This window comes from Atta colombica, unplaced genomic scaffold, assembly GCF_001594045.1.
Source record: "Atta colombica isolate Treedump-2 unplaced genomic scaffold, Acol1.0 scaffold47, whole genome shotgun sequence".
In the NCBI taxonomy this organism is placed as follows: Eukaryota; Metazoa; Arthropoda; class Insecta; order Hymenoptera; family Formicidae; genus Atta; species Atta colombica.
Window position 1 is genome coordinate 3,656,844 of NW_017259536.1, and position 13,281 is coordinate 3,670,124.

General features: G+C 32.5%; 1 pseudogene; it reads left to right on the forward strand.

Moving 5' to 3' along the window:
- Nucleotides 1-13,281, forward strand: part of LOC108691457 — a 30,151-nt pseudogene that overhangs the window by 8,741 nt on the left and 8,129 nt on the right.

Genomic DNA, 13,281 nt, shown 5'->3' on the forward strand with positions numbered 1-13,281 from the left:
AGATATAAAAATATATAATTAAAATAAAAAATATATAATAAAAATTATATAATCAAAATTACAAAGAAACGTTATCGATCGACACGATAAAAAGTGCAATTTTATAATGAGAATTATATTTTAATAATTTATTTTTTGATTTTTACGAAAAGTTCTACATTAAAATAGATTGGATGTTCAGGATTAAGTTTTAATCATCTTCAACAGATAAGAAATGAATAAAAACTGGAATCAACTCAATGAATCTGCATCTTTTTTATGCATACAGAACAAGGAATTTTGGTAAAATTATCTATTTCATATTATGATTTCTGTTATAACATATCGAAAAAGTAAAATACATTTAATTTTTCAAAGTTACACAGACATAATGCAACTGCTTATTACCATGGGATGTAAATTAATAAAAAGTTTTTCATAAGCAATAAATTATAAACAATTTGCAGCGTTTATTGAGTTGTGAAGTCCATAAACAGAATGGGTTAGGGGAAAATCATTTTCCATAATGGCCTCGTCTTGAATATCATCGAATTTATGAAGAAACAAAAAGTTTATAAATTTATAAAAATATACTCAAATCTTTTTAGTAGAGGGGCTATTATCTTTCTTGATTTATTTATGTTAAAAATAAATATAGTAAAAAAAGATGAGCCCAGAAATATAACAGCAGGTTGTAACAGCAAAACAATTGAAATGGAAGATCAAGACTTATCTAAAAAAATTTTTTTAATTTCTTATATAAATTCATCATTGTTAAAACATGTCATACTCCGCCGCAAGAAGAATGACATAAATTTTTTGAATTTTTATATTATGAGCGAATCATATTTTAAATGCATCAACTTTCAGGAAAAGTGATATATGTTAAATTCAAACTTCCTAAAGAAAAATAATACAAGGGTGAGTTTTAAAAATAACATCAAGGATAACATATAATATAATACTATAACAAAATTAATATCTATATTACTTCTGAAAAATTTGAAAACAATTTGATTAGTGATTAGTTCTAATAAGTTAATTTATATATAATTCTGCCACCGTATAATAAATAATAAATTTTATATAAAATGTTTGTTACATATTGCCCAAACTTCTGGTTAATGCGATGATTCGTGACCTCTGTGAAGTTAGATGCGGCCTCGTTCACCCCTTTACGCGTTGCTTGCCAATGTAATATATCGGTAGCGGCGTGACACAAGGTCTTTTAATCACCTTTAAATTTATCACCTTTATTGACTTGAAATTTGACACGATTTTATGACTCACCTTCCCGAATAGATTTTAACAAACAGAGGAACAAAAAATATCGGTCGAGAGCGGTTGATCGCACACGCTGAGAGGTATATGCCTAATAATAATGGACGCGCAGTAATACAAAGGACGCGTTGCGCATACAAGTCGAGTATGGAAGGCGCAAAGACGCAATTCAGGGACGCGGAGCCAAAAGCAAATAATTTTTTGTAATCTTAACAATGTTCTTCCTCCCCCTTTCTTCACTTTTCTGAACAATTTTATATTGAACTGAAATTTTATATTGAATAGATTTTAACAAACAGAGGAACAAAAAATATCGGTCGAGAGCGATTGATCGCACACGCTGAGAGGTATATGCCTAATAATAATGGACGCGCAGTAATACAAAGAACGCGTTGCGCATACAAGTCGAATATGGAAGGCGCAGAAACGCAATTCAGGGACGCGGAGCCAAAAGCAAATAATTTTTTAAAGTGACTCTTGTTACTTTCCTTGCGGGAAAACATACATTAGATGTACAAAAAGAGGAAAATATTCGTAGTATTATATATTAATTCTAGAAGAAAATATAGTTTTCTTTAGAAAAGTTGTATCATATTTCTTATATGATTTTAACAAAAATATATCAGTTATGCTTTACAACAACAAATAACTTACATCATGCTTGCATTACAGACCATTTGCATTACTTCGTTAATCAATTGAAATTTATCGGGTGATACTTTAAACCAGTAGTTGAAAACCGACGATAATTTTCTATATGGATGTATATCATTGCATTGCAAACTGTATTTGACCAGTTCTAAAAGTTCTACACAACGGAAATCAAATATTAGGTATACAATTTTGCTTTCGCCGTTTTTTTCCGAAATCGAGGCTTTATTGTAAAAAACTGGTTATACATTTATGATTCAAAGTATTGTCCATCGCTGGCCACTACTTTCTCCCATCTTTCGGGTAGCGTACGAATCCCGCGTCGAAAAAACTGGTCATCTTTTGAAGCTATCCACGAATCGATCCAATTTTTTACTTCTTCATAAGACCGGAAGTGCTGGTCAGCCAGGCCGTGTGCTATTGATCGAAACAAGTGATAGTCAGAGGGAGCAACGTCTGGAGAATACGGCGAGTGGGGTAGGACTTCTCATTTCAACGTTTCCAAGTATGTCTTGACCACTTTCGCAACATGGGGTCGAGCATTGTCATGCTGCAAAATCACTTTATCGTGTTTCTCGTTGTATTGCGACCGTTTGTCTTTCAATGTTCGGCTCAAACGCATCAATTGCGTTCGATACCGATCGCCTGTGATTGTTTCAGTCGGTTTTAATAGTTCATAATACACTACGCCGAGCTGGTCCCACCAAATACAGAGCATGACCTTGGACGTCAAAATCACTGTTCTTGAAGCGTTGAAACCACTCACGACACGTTCTTTCACTAATAGCGGCCTTACCATAAGTATTTGAGAGCATTCGATGAGCCTCAGCCGCAGATTTCTTCATATTGAAGCAAAAAATTAAAACCTCCCGCAAATGACGAGAATTTGGCTCGTAAACTGACATTTTCAATCGAGAATAACTTTATGATGCAGACACAAATCGACTAATGTTTCTATGGGATTATGTTAACAGATGTCCAAGTTTATGACGTCTATGATCTATTTATTTCGACCACCACTTACCGCTAAAGCCATCTGTAGGAAAACAGCGGAAGCAAAGTTGTACACCTAATATATTTTGGGAGTACAAATTAGTTCGGTCCGTTTCCCTAAAAATAGCTCCAGCTGTTGTGAATGATTCATAGTAACAACTGATTTTGGCGGTTTCAGAGAGATTAAACATCTGCTAATAATATTCAGTTTATATCGGTTTGAGTTTCATACAAAAATCTTGATTTTTACTGTGTTTGAAATGTCGAATTTTGTGTTAACCAAGCATTTGCGGGAGGTTTTGATTTTCTGCTTTAATTGGAAAAAAAGTGCGGCCCATCGAATGTTTGTCGAAGTTTATGGTGACACTAATCTAACTAATAAATCATGTAGGGAATGGTTTCGACGTTTCAAGGATGGAGATTTCAGCGTTGAAGACAAGCCTCACTCTGGATAGCCAAAAAAATTCGAAGACAAAAAATTAGAGGCATTACTTGAAGAAGATCAGAGTCAAATGCTAAAGGAGCTTGCAGAATTATTGGGGGTAATTCAACCAGCCGTTTTTGTACAGTTGAGAGCCATGGGAATGATTCAAAAATAAGGAAATTGGGTGTCTTATGAACTGAGAGACTTTGAAAGGCGATTTTTCACTTGCGAATAGCTGATTCAAAGACAACAGAGAAAAGGTTTTTTTGCATCGGATTAACTGGAGATGAGAAATGGATATTCTACGACAACTCCAAGAAGAAAAAATACTACGCTAAGTCCGGTCAATCATTGCCATCGACCTCAACATCAACACCACGGCCGTATATTCATAGTTCGAAGATCATGCTCTATATCTGGTGGGACCAAAAGGGTCTTGTTTATTATGAGCTGCTGAAACCTGGCGATTCCATTACGGGAGATTACAATTGATTCGTTTGAGCCGTGCATTGCGAGAAAAACGGCTGGAATACGAGCAAAGACAAAGATAAAGTTATTCTTCTTCATGACAATGCTCGGCCTCATGTCGCCTAAAATCGTAAAAAAAAAATATTTGGAAACGCTCAAATGGAATGTTTTATCACACCCGCCATATTCTCCGGACATTGCTCCTTCTGATTACTTTGTTACGTTGTTCCGAAGAATGCAGCAAGTCACCGGTTTACTTCTTTCGCAGAAATCGAAAATTGGCTTCAAAATTGGATCGCTTCCAAAGTCTCAAAAAGGAGTCATTTTTTCGAGAAGGAATTCGAAAATTGCCTGAGAGATGGGAAAAAGTAGTAGGCGATGGACAATACTTTAATTGATCTGTTCATTCATTTTGTTTTGAAATAAATGCACCTCTGTGAAATTGGCACCTTATTTTTCAAAAAATGAAATTTTAGTCAAAGTTCCGAATGCACCCCGAAGAGTTCTGGAGTTCCTGCCAAAAATTGAGAATAGTTTCGGCGAATTAATATAAAAAAAAAAATTAAAAAATTTGGGTTGCTAACTTTACAAAACGAAGAACGAAAAATCGCGATATCTTCTAAACCATTAAATCTAGCGCCTTAAATGATAATAATTTGATAGAACTCTTTTGATAAAATTCTTGGGGTGCTATCCAGAACTCTCAACAGAATTGCTTTAATGTTAAAAAAATTTTTGTCCTTCAGATGTGACACAATCAGATATTCAAAAACGATATCCTTTAAACCGTTGGTCCTAACGCTTCGAGCGTTAATAATTATCGTCAGAACTCGTGGGGTGCTACCCAGAACTGTCGACAGAATCGTCAGAATCTTAAAAAAATTTTCACCTCTCGGGTGATAGAAATTTTCGATTCGACGAACGAAAAATCGCGATATTTCTTAAACCATTGATCCTAGCGATTCGAGCGTTAATAACTTTCGTCAGAATTCGCGGATGCTAGAAGTGTCATCAGAAATGCCGAAACTTAGATATCTCTGTGATGTTGAAAGATTTTTTTATCGAACGTACTAAAATTGTTGCCGTATTTTTTCTTTGTCCTGATTTTCATAAACCCCTATGTATTAATGTGTATTTTTATTTTTTCCCCAGTGTATGCGTTTGTATGTGTCCTGCTCTCGGCGTAACCCGGAATCAATGACGTGGACGTGACAGGAATCTGATCCCATCTGTGCGTGTGCGTGCGTGTGCGTGTGTATGTGCGTGCGTGTGTGTGTGTGTGTGTGTGTGTGTGTGTGTTTGCGCGCGCGTGTTTGTCTGACATAATCGAATGTGTCTGATGAATTGTGATTTTGGTGGAATATGATTGAAATCAATTTGAATTGATTGATAACCATTGAGTTTGTTAAAAATGTTTTTGCTTTGTGTATAGTTTCAATTCTGTGACCTACCATGATATATATGATTAAGTGTGGTGCTACTTTTTCATCATCTGATGCTGTTTTCCGCTTAGTCATCATATCATCATATAAATATCATTGAATGTCATATACGAATGCTGTATAGTGCCCGTTATTTTTGTCGCTGGAATATTGATGATATGATTCTACACCAGCTAGAATGTAATTGTTATCATTCATGTTTAATTTTTTTGGTATAGATCCAAGTGCCGCACTCTTTTTCTCGATACCAATGGAAGCAGCTTATTGTCCATCCGTAAAGATACTGAATCTATGAGTAAATGCGATTGAAAGATAAATTTTTCGAAAACATTTTCATGGCACATCTTTATCGTAATTAGTGTCCAGTATAGCGTTTCGCAGTGCCGAAAGACCATTTTATGTTGATATTAATACTTATTACTGGAATTTTTCGCAAATGTTCATGATTGCAACGATGACACTTTTTATTTATAATTAAACTGGGAAAATTAAAGAATAACTGTTCCGCTAAATGCGCGACATTGCAATTGGCATTTAAATTCGTTACATTTGTTCGATAAGGTGTAATTCCAAATATTGATATATTATTAAGAATTTTCGCGCGTTCTTGATAAATATTTTTCGTAATTTTAGTACTATTTATCATTGAAATATTTTTAGCAAAATTACAAAAATTATTTTGATCATTAAAGTATAAGTTTCATTGGTTATTATTGCGTTGGTTATTATTTGCGTTGACGAATCAAATGCATATGTTTCGCGAACCACGATAAAATTATCATCGCATCGGAATGCTTTAAGCAAGCTGCCATTTTTTAATACCGGTACAGTAATCCGCTATAAGATCTTCATATTATCCCAATCTGGACAATCGTCAAGGTTAATAAGTTTTCGTTTTTTATTTAACTTTAGACCAATTTCATCGACATTTGATTCTTTTTTAGCAGTTAAACCTCGCCAATTTTCTACTACATTCCACATATTTTCTTTACTATTCATCCTGTTCTTTGCATGCTGTACTTTCGTTGATCAATGCTAATAAAGTTTTACCTTGCAAGAAATTGATATGTTTGACGATGAATTTATTGATTCATTGGTAATTCGCCTCTAAATAACCTGTGTTTCAGGTCTGCGAATGACAGCTTCGACAGCTGAGGACGTAGCTACTATTTTATTTACTATTTTATTACTATTTTATTTTACAACGAAAGTGAGAGCGCATGATACCTGTCCACAAAGATAAATAGAAAATTAGAAAATTTTTTAATTTTAATGCAAGTTGTGGATTATAAAACGCATTTATCACAGTACCTGAGACAGATTTCACTGAAATATCCTCTGCTGATTCATATATGGATTTCGCCCATTCCGTCCATCCATTGACATTTTCACTGGAATTTTCCAAAAGTGTTTCTTCATTGACCTCTTCCTCATAAGTAGAATCTTCAATCGATGATCCTTTGATAACATCATTCACCGATCTTAAATGATATTCTGAAAGAAGAAGATCAGAATTCTCGTCACTGCCTTGTCTTCACTTAATGTGACAATCATTATGGATATTAATAATGATTTTATATTTTGTATTTCGCTCATTTTATAAATGTGGCCGATACTTCTTATATAAAATTGTCGAACTTTTGCTACTTTACCGCGAAGGCAGTCCCATTTTGAAATCATGAAATGGTTCACAATCTAATCTGATGTAGCAACTTGGCAATTTCTCTTGCTTCTCCAAAATGACAATATTATATAATGTTTGCAAATAAGAATATGTATCCGCGCAATTTGCGAATGCTTTCGACACTGCCATAAGGAGAGCCTTGCTGAAGTCTGTTATTATCATTCGCGGTGAAGGTGCACCATCCGCTAAAATTGCAAGTAGAAAATATGTAATCATTGAAGCATCTTGCTTAGTTGACACCATTTGGAAGACTGGAGTGCTAGTTGTTTCCGTTACTAGCACGCACTGATACAAATAAATATGAGGGCTTTTTTCTTTATTAATGAGCTTTAATTTCTTCGCAAAACTTCCTGTGGCATCAATCGTTAAAAAACTACTATGATTTCTATTCATAACAGTCTTGTAAAATATTTTCTGCTCCTCTGTCCAATACATACAGAAGAATGAATCAAGACCTATATTGCGTATAATGCCCGCAAAGGATTCATACTTTGCTATATTTAAATTTAGAATTGGATCGCAATGCTTTAATTCAAGACGACGATCCATTTCTTGTTGCTTGGCTTTTCGTAGCACTGTAGCATTATATAACATTGGCGGAATGGGATCGCCATTATTCATTAAGCATTTTGTTTCATTCGTTCTCCATGTACTAGCGTCTTGTTTACCGTCCAACAAATGTGACGCTATTTTCTGACGCAGATGTCCTTTTAATTGACGCTTTTTTTTGTGCTAAAATGTTGACTGATAATTCTTCAATCTACATTCGAATATTACGTCTGCATCCTTTTTTGGCTTTTGCGATAAATGCCCGGAAAGTTTTGCTTTGCATTCAGTACATACAGCTAAACGTGCGTAGTACTTAGCGTCGCTACTTTTAAAAATTTTAGCATACTTAAAAATAAACGCATACGGAATTTTTTTTTGAGCCCATATTTTAGCCGCAAATACGTGAGTCCATTTTCCTGATTGAAGCAAAACACATTTACGATTACAATATGTTTTTCTTATAGGTTTAATATCTTTCCATACATCATTAGAAATAACGAGTGAAAATGTTACATTTTCAGTCGTTGATATATTAGACAGATTAAACGAACTATCATCTACTACTTCTGACTGATTCAATTCTCCGATTTTGTTAATATTAAAAATATGTAATCTTTCATACCGGATCTATTTTCGTTTAATATAGTATATACATGCTTTGTAATGTATATACATGCTTGTGTAATCTGAAATGTAATCTGTAATGTAATCTGAAACTTTTTTATAAACGCTATTGGATGATGAAAACGATTTACCCTTCTCAGCAAGAGCTCTAAACTTTTGCCAAAGTTTCCATTAATTTTTCGCGATCGTACATAATGTACTTTTTCTTTTTCCAGAAAAAAAGAAAAATTTGCGTCAATATATTATACAACTTATATATATATATATATATATATGTCTGTATGTTATAAATTTATATATGCTAATAATAGTAATGCTAAAATTAAGCTAATAACTAAGTTTCTGCCTATGATTGTATGTTGATGTGGGACGAGATGGTGTGGTCAAGGGGAGGGATGACCTCGCAGATTCGGGTGATTCAAGAGATTGAAAAATCTCATCGAAAGATCTGTTGTCTACAGAAGGAACGGGGGAAAAAGAGATAGAAGGAATTGCGGGCTGTGGAGAGTCTAAAGTAGGAGAATAAGATGAAAATTCTTGATCTAGGGATGTAGGGGAGGGAGGATCGTCCTCGGTTAAATCCATCACAGGGATCGCTGAGGATGAAAATTCCTTCCCAATAACTGGAGTTTTATGGGCTTTGTTCAACTGAGCGCGATTCTCCTCTGAGATAAAAATTCGCGACTATATTTTTACAATTATCGGAATCTACTTTTTCTTAAATGCTTCAATTTTCATTCACTTCTTGCGACCCGCCTGATTGCGTTTCACCATCTATGGTAGAAATTTCCCCTTTTTAATTTGAAGAATATGTGCAGTTAGGATAATTGAGGAAGAGGGAAAAAGAGAGAGAAAAGAAAAAACACAAATAAATAGTGATAGAAAAAAGATGGATAGAAAAAAATTTCAATCCATTTTAATCCATTCTCGTTAGGACATTAATTACAGTTTGCTAGTCCATTTGCTAGGACATTAATTACAGTCATTCACATTAATCATTTTGTCTGTTATTTATGTTACGTAAAGAAAACTATTTTTATATCTTATCATAATCATTTTCATTGTTATTTGTGAAAGTAGTTTGCCTCCCAGCAAATGAAAATGGATTAAAATGGATTGGAAATTTTCAATTCATCCGAATCCATATTTTAAATCTATAAAAATGAATATTGGATTCCATATAAAAAATTTTATAATTATATTATAATATACATGTAAAAATTTAAATAAATTAAAGCAGTAATTACATGAAATTCTATATATAGTTATTATTTTATAGTTATTATTTTAAAACTTTTATACAAAAAAATGTACATAAAAGCGATTAATTTATTAAATTATTGAAAATAAAAAGAATTTACATATACAGGTGTCTGGAAATAATCGCCAAATATTTCATGTGCAGGTAGAGCGGACTAAACTGAATCGAAAAGTCCTTTTTATAAGTTTCCCCAATACTTAACGAGATATTAATCTTTAAAGATAACCGAATACTACTGTGAAGTGTATACATCTACCGATCGTTTGACGCGCGGGCCGTGGGGAACGGGGATAACCTGGCAAGCGCGCCGTCCGAGCTATTGTGACTTGCGGCGGCGTGCGCGGCGCGGAGCGCTTGCCAGCTCCCAATTTCTAAGATGTGCCAAGCGATCGTGTAGGCGTATACTTCGCAATAGTAGGCCGGGCGAGCGCACATATTCGGCTATCTTTAAGCATTAATATCTCATTAACTATTGGGGAAATTTACAAAATGGTAGAGGACTTTTCCTATTTAGAAAATATTACATATGTAACATTTATTACACATATTTATGTATAATTTTTTTTATGTTTCTTTGAATTATTAAATGAAATAGAATTCATAATTTATATTTTTACGATACAACTTTTTTTTAACTCAGTTGAATTAAAACGAAGAATTTCTTATTCATAATTCTGAATAAAATAGCATTCATGATTTATTTTTAAATGAAACATTAGATTTTCTACTCACAATTGAATAGTATTCATGACCCATTTTAAGAAAATATAATATATATATATAAATATATATAAATTTGTTGTTATACAAATTTAATAAAACAAATTTATTTAGAGTCGTATATGTATATCATTTAAAACCTTAACATTTAAAATTTTTGTCATTTTGTCAATAATTGGGTCATTATCTGATACATTTATTAAAAAAATATGGATAAAAAGGAAAAAGTTCTGACGAAAAATCAATGCATTATAAGAAGAAAATGCGAAACAATTTTAGCAATCGAATTTATTTAACAAATAATTTAATTTAGATTTTAATAAATCAATTAATTATGTTCTTATAACAGCGTATGTTTACATACCTACTTTCATTTACTACAACTTCTCTCATGCCACGCATTTTGGATGTCATAGTTCCTTTGAATATTTCTCGTCCTGTAATGATGCCATATCCAGCATATTATTTCGTTAACGAAAATCGATATTTTAATTTACATTTTTCTCCATATGATGGTTTGCTCTACTATATGTTTAATTGGCTTAATCGCACATGATTGCATGTTTTTTACTTACATCGAACACATTTACGACCTTTTCGCAATCGTTAGGTAATGATTGTTTATACAAAAAGCAAAATTGCATTTTTTATAACTTGAAGATTTTATTTTACCAAGAAGTAAATAATAGTTTTAGCTTATGTATACGTTCACTTGGAAGAGACTGAAATTAATTCTCAAAAACTCATAACAATGTTATGTTGCATAAATACTTGCAGATACAGATTTGAGCATGTACTATATGAACGTAACAATATACGAAAAAAAGTATGATTGATTGTCTCGATTACTACAAAAACATTGTGATGTCCATGGAAAGGCCTTGCAGTGAGTACGTAATAATATCGCAGTTCATTTTTCTTTTATTAATCCTAATGTTAATTAATGAGGATAATCGTTGATAAATCATAATAAGCGGAATTTTGATTTAATTTTTATTTAAATGTTTAAGTCGTCATCAATATCGTATTTTTAGATTTGCTAGAGTTTTCGAAGATACTTTCTCGTTTGCTGTACAAATCCTGTTAGTTACGATCTGCTTGAGCATTACTTTGGTACAAGTGAGTTACAAATATGAATATAAGAATTCCGTAACATACATAACGCAGAACTTACCTTCCTTGCATTCAAGCTCTCGTCTCAGCTACACGATTCAGCGGAAGCGATGAGATATTTTGTCTTCATTATGGCTCAATTTCACTTGTTCTGCTTTAGTTTCCAAGGACAAAAACTGATAAATCATAGTCTCGAAACTTGCGACAACATGTAAGAGATTGAATTAGAAATTAATTAGCTTTATATAATTAATAATATGTATATAAAAAGAAAATACTTGGTCGATATAAAAGATGTATTTTCTATAGAATTACTTACAAGAACTTTATTTCTCAGAGCAACTTATTATCACGTATATTTTTTTATGTATAATGATTTTCTATAGATATCATAGTTTATGGTATAAAATACCTGTGAAGGAACTGCGATTGCTCTTATTCGTGATGAGAAAAAGCATCGAAGCTTGTGCCTTGACTGCCGGCAAAATATATGTGTGTTTTCGCTAGAAAATTTTACAACGGTAAAATAATAACAAATTTATTATTAAAATACATCGAGTAAATAATTAAATATATGCAGCAAAAAAGACATATAAAATCTTTAAATGTTTTCGTTAGATCGTGCAAAATTCGATGTCGTACTTTACATTACTGTCATCCTTTAAAGTGTCATAATCGATATCTGACGATTAAAGTAGCATGCAATAAAGTATTCATGAAAAAAAGTTTTGCAGAAGTATAATATTACAAATTATATAAAATAATATATATATTTGCTGTTATTTATTGAGCTCAAATTGAAATTTTATTTTGTTGTCGATATCAATCAAAAAGATTTTTGTTTCTATTTTTTACACAACCTTAACATATATATTTCCGTATAAAAAAAAATTAAAAAGGAAGAGCATATCACCATTCTTGGTATCAAGAAATTGATAATTCTTGATCGCCATTCTGTTATGCTAATTATTTCCGCAGAGGATGGAGCGTGAATATTGCACGTCAGAGACATTCGTCGATATTGCTCATAGCAGTATTGAATGTAGCAATTACGCACCAATCTACAAGACACATGTGTATGATAGTCATCATCATAGCTTTTATCTCTACAGCTATATATATAGACGTATAGTATCAATAAGAACTCTTATTTTCTTCATGGACATTCCGATCGATATTCCTGGAAAAAAAATCGCCTCGTCATCGACAGGCAATCATTTGTGTCCACTTTTTACGAGACATAGAAGATTGCTACGTTAAAGGTTTCCGCATATGTAATATATTCCCTCTTTATGCCTGATAAAATATTAATTTCTTATAGCAAGACGAGAAATTTAGTCGTGCTGCCGAAAACGAAACTCTGTTTTGAAAGTTATGGAATCGGCACAGAAATATTATGGGATTAGTGTTACAAAACAATTGCTGTTACTCATTGGCCAATGGCCTTATCAAGAAAAGAGAATAAGGTTGTTCCGAATGAGCTTGTTGACTGTAGCCGTTATTTCGCTGATCGCTCCACAGGTTCCAGAGAAATTTTTTGTACTCAAGCAGAACAACAAATTATATCAAAATGATGTCAAAATGTCTCCAAAATGATCACTAAAAGTCACTTTTCAATTATTTAGTATTTACTTTAACGTAATTTTAACCTGTTGTTCTACCTGGGTAACATTTCTATCACATATCATATTAGTTCTAATCTAATAATCAATAAAATGCATAAAAAAGTTAATTATAATACGATATACAATACAATTATCTATCTGTTAAACTCGCTTTAGACGATATAAATTCAGGATAGAATTTTGTTTATAATACTTTAGAGACTTTCGAAGATATTTTTTTTTAAAGAAGCTATTATTTGGTTTGAGGATTACCTTGTATCTTGATACATCGTTAAATGTCATCGTTTCAATATAAAATATCAGGATTCTCGTTTTAATGAAATGAACTTTAATGTTTACGTAACGACATTTGACATTTAATGATGTATCAAACCACAGAGATAATCCGCATATCGTGCAGCTCTTCCTTGAATTCTATTCATGATTTCATGAAATCTATATGTTATATATCTAAATATATATATATA